Consider the following 4,940-nt stretch of genomic DNA (forward strand, 5'->3'; position numbering starts at 1 on the left):
GATGGTGCGTTCGGTCGAGGCTAATGAATGCTGACATAAGCGACTGTGCGAGCGAGACGTGGACCTGACGCTGGGCGTGTCCGATCGCTTCTAATCGGACGCATCTGGTCATTGTTTTGCTGCTCAGGAAACTCTCTAGAATTGACCTGACATGGCTTGGCTCGACGTTAGAAGAAAGGACTAGTGCGTCTGGTCACTAACTAGTTGCACGTAGGTTTGGCTTGATCTGACACGGTGGCAGTGCGTTCGGTCGCCCTTTGGGTGCATCCGGTTGCAACTCAAGTGCAAGCGTGGGCAATACGACCATTGAGATCAAGCGACTGACGTTGAACGGGGGTGACGCATGGCGTGCATCCATTGACCAGACACTGGATAGGTGCATCTAGTCACCTCAACCAGCGTGAGGCAGCGTGTAGTAAGGAGCCCAATGGCTCTATTTCGTGGAGGTTTCTATTTGAGCCCCTTAGCCAGCTCTAACTCACTCTCTTGGCCATTTGCATTGACATAGCAACCTTGTGAGATTAGCCAAAGCCCTCCCACTTATCTCCATCATTGATTCTTCATCTTTGTGAGATTGGGAGAGAATCCAAGTACATTGCTTGAGTGATTGCATCTAGAGGCACTTGGTGTTCGTGTTTCGCTGTGGGATTTACTTGTTACTCTTGGTGGTTGCTGGCACCTAGACGGCTTGGAGCAGTGAGGATCATTGAGCTGAGGTTGGTGATTGTGAGGGGTTCTTGACCTTTCCCTGGTGGAGAGCCAAAAAGTACTCTAGTAGATTGCTCGTGGCTTATGTGATCCTCATCTTGTGTTGGTTGTGTGGCACCCTATTGAGGATTTGGCGTGTGATGCCAATTAGCACATGAACCTCTAAGTGAGTGAATCACCACAACGAGGACTAGCTTGCCGGCAAGCAAGTGAACCTCGGTAAAAATCATTGTGTCATCATTTGATTCTGAGGTGATTGGTCTTTATTGGTGTTCATTCTTATGATTGATTGGTTCATTTCTCAACTCGGCGGTATAACCATCTTGCTCTCTCTCTTTACATTACCACAAACTAGTTCTTGACTCAGCGGTATAACCATCTTGCTAGCTTCAAGATAAAGGAAGATGAGAGTGTGCCGGACATGTTCCATCGGATGGAAGTGCTTGTCAATGATCTCAAAGCACTTGATGAGAAGGTGGAGGACAAGGACTTCTTTCATAAGTTCTTGAGATGCTTACCTACAAGATTTGGCATATTGGTCACCTTGCTAGTGAGGACCGGTTTGGACACAATGACACCAAACCAAATCTTGGGAGATATCATGACCGATGATGCTTATAGAGATGATGATGAGAAGGAAGAAAAGAGGGAGAAGAAAGATGACAAGAAGGATGACAAGAAGAAGAGTGTGGCGTTCAAGGCCACATCATCCAAGGGCAACGCAAAGCAAGAATCATCAAGTGAAGATGAAGACTTGAGCTTTGATGAGATGGATGATGAGAAGATGGCTCTCTTTATCAAGAGATTTGGCAAGTTCATGACGAAGAAGGGCTACCGTGCTAGAAGAAAGAAGTCATCATCCAAGAACAAGGAAGAGTCAAGAAGGTGCTTCAATTATGGAAGCAAGGATCATCTTGTTCCTCAATGCCCATACAATAGCAACAATGATGACGACAACAAGAAGAGCAAGAAGGACAAGAAGGAAAAGAAAGAGAAGAAGGATAAGATGACCATCAAGAAGAAGAAGAAGGGTGCTTCATATGTGGTCACTTGGGATAGTGATGCTTCTTCAAGTGATGATGATAATAGTGATGATGACAAGACCACCAAGAAGAAGGCTCTTGCAAGCATTGCTATTAATGAGAAGCCTTCTCTCTTCGACACTCCATCATGCTTCATGGCTAAGGCCACTAAGGTACAAACTTGTAATGATGGATGTGATGAGGAACATGATAATGAAAGTGAAAGTGACAATGATGATGAACCCACTAAAGATGAAATAATTGACATGTTAGAAGATGCTAAAGAACATTTTGACATTAAGAGAAGAGAATGCGAAGACTAGAGAAAGGAACTAAAATCCCTTAAGCAAGCCTTTGATGAGCTCAATGTAAGAGGCTAGAGGAAGCCCATGAGAAGCTTGGCAAGACTCACAAGAAGCTTGAAAAAGCTCATTCCTCTTTACTTAATGAGCAAAATGAGAAGGAGCATATTGTAACATGTGATAAAGGCTTAACTTGTGATATAATTGATGAATCATTCTATAAGCCTATCATTGTTGCTCCCACTAACCCTTCTTGTAGTACATCTACTTCTATCTCATCTAGTAGTGATGGTTTCACTTGTGATGCCTCACTAATGGTTAAGAATGAGACCCTCAAGAAGGAGGTCATTGAGCTCACTCGCGCCTTAGGCAAAGCCTATGGTGGTGAGGACCGCTTGCTTATGTGCTTGGGTAGCCAAAGAGCTTCTTTCTACAAAGAGGGATTGGGCTATACCCTCAAGAAAGGCAAGGCAACCTTTACTCCTCATAAGACTAGCTTTGTGAAGAACAATGGTCAGTTTTGCACTAGTTGTAAGCAAGTTGGTCATGTAGAGCAAAAGTGCATGAACAAGAAGTCACAAGCTAATGTATCCTCCATTAAGCTTGATTCTTTCTATATGCTTACCAAGGGTGCAAATGGTGTAAAGGCTAAGTTCATTGGCGCACCATGGATGAGCTCAAAGAAGAAAGCCATTTGGGTACCAAAGAGCTTAGTGACTAACCTTCAAGGACCCAAATAAGTTTGGGTACCTAAAAAGAATTGATCTTCTTTTGTAGGTCAATTATAAAGCCGAGGAAAGGTATTGGGTTCCTGATAGTGGGTGCACTCAACATATGACCAGTGATGCAAGAATGTTCAACTCAATCAACATCAATGGCAATGATGGTTTTGATAGTATTACATTTGGTGACAATAGCAAAGGCAAGGTCAAGGGGCTTGGTAAGATTGCAATATCCAATGACATGAGTATTTCCAATGTGTTGCTTATTGAGAGCTTGAACTTCAATTTGCTATCTATGGCTCAATTGTGTGGTCTTGGATTCAAATACATATTTGGAGTAGATGATGTAGAGATCATAAGTGTAGATGGCTCTAACTTGATCTTCAAAGGCTTTAGATATGAGAATCTATACTTAGTTGATTTCAATGCTAGTAAAGCTCAATTGTCAATAAGCTTGTTCACTAAGTCTAGTATGGGTTGGTTATGGCATAGAAGGCTTGGTCATGTTGGAATAAAACAATTGAATAGATTGGTTAAGCATGACTTGGTTAGAGGCTTGAAAGATGTTGTGTTTGAGAAGGATAAGCTTTGTAGCTCTTGTCAAGCCAACAAACAAGTTGGAAACCCATCCTAAGAAAAGCATGATGAGCACTAGTAAATCATTTGAGTTGTTGCATATGGATTTGTTTGGGCCAACACAATACACTAACATCGGTGGTAACAAATATGGCTTTGTGATAGTGGATGACTACACTAGATACATATGGGTATTCTTTCTAGTGGACAAGAGTGATGTGTTTGCAGTATTCAAATCATTTGTCAAGGGCATTAACAATGAGTTTAAAACAACCATCAAGAGAGTTAGAAGTGACAATGGTAGTGAGTTCAAGAACACAAGAATTGATGAGTTGTCTGTTGAATTTGGAATTAGACATCAATTCTCGGCTAAATATACTCCATAATCAAATGGCCTTGTTGAGAGAAAGAATAGAACCATGATTGATATGGCAAGATCAATGTTGAGTGAGTACAATGTGAGTCAATCTTTTTGGGCCGAAGCTATCAACACGGCTTGCTATTGTAGCAACCTCTTATATTGTCACCCATTAAAAGAGAAGACACCTTATGAGCTCTTGAATGGTAGAAAGCCCAACATTGCATATTTTCATATCTTTGGTTGCAAATACTATATTTTGAAGAAAGGCACTAAATTGGGCAAGTTTGACAAGAAATGTGATGAAGGATTTTTGCTTGGATACTCAACCATTAGCAAAGCATATAGAGTTTGGAATTTGGAAAGTGGTACTCTTGAAGAGGTTCATGATGTTGAATTTGATGAAACCAAGGGTTCCCAAGATGAGAATGAGAACTTGGAAGATGTTAGAGGCATTTAACTTTCAATGCCATGAAGAACATGGATGTTGGTGAATTGAGGCCTAGGCAAGTGAATGATGATGAAGATGATCAAGTGCAAGTGCTCTCTAACTTAAATGTGCAAGTGAATACTAATGAAGCAAGTACAAGTGGCTCCCATGACAATGTGCAAGATGGCATAGTAGTGAGGAACGAAGCAAGATTGGTAGCACAAGGTTACACACAAGTTGAAGGTTTTGACTTTGGAGAAACATATGCCCTGGTTGCTAGATTGGAAGCAATTAGAATCTTGCTAGCCTATGCTTGTGCCCACAACATCAAGCTCTATCAAATAGATGTCAAGAGTGCATTTCTCAATGGCTACATCAATAAAGAAGTATATGTTGAGCAACCTCCCAGTTTTGAAGATGACAAGAAGCCCAACCATGTGTATAAGTTGAAGAAGGCATTGTATGGCTTGAAGCAAGCACCTAGAGCATGGTATGAGAGATTAAGGGACTTCCTACTCTCTAAAGGGTTCATGATGGGCAAGGTTGACACCACTCTTTTCACCTAGAAGATTGGCAAGGACTTGTTTGTGTTGCAAATATATGTTGATGACATCATATTTGGATCAACCAATCAAGACTTTTGTGAAGAGTTTGGGAAGATGATGGCAATGAGTTTGAGATGTCCATGATTGGAGAGTTGAGTTACTTCCTTGGTCTTGAAATCAAGCAATTGAAGAATGGTACATTTATGAGTCAAGGCAAGTACATCAAAGACATGCTCAAGAAGTTTGGCATGAATGAAGCAAAAGCCATAAGTACACC

This window comes from Miscanthus floridulus, chromosome 1 (assembly GCF_019320115.1).
Source record: "Miscanthus floridulus cultivar M001 chromosome 1, ASM1932011v1, whole genome shotgun sequence".
Lineage (NCBI taxonomy): Eukaryota > Viridiplantae > Streptophyta > Magnoliopsida > Poales > Poaceae > Miscanthus > Miscanthus floridulus.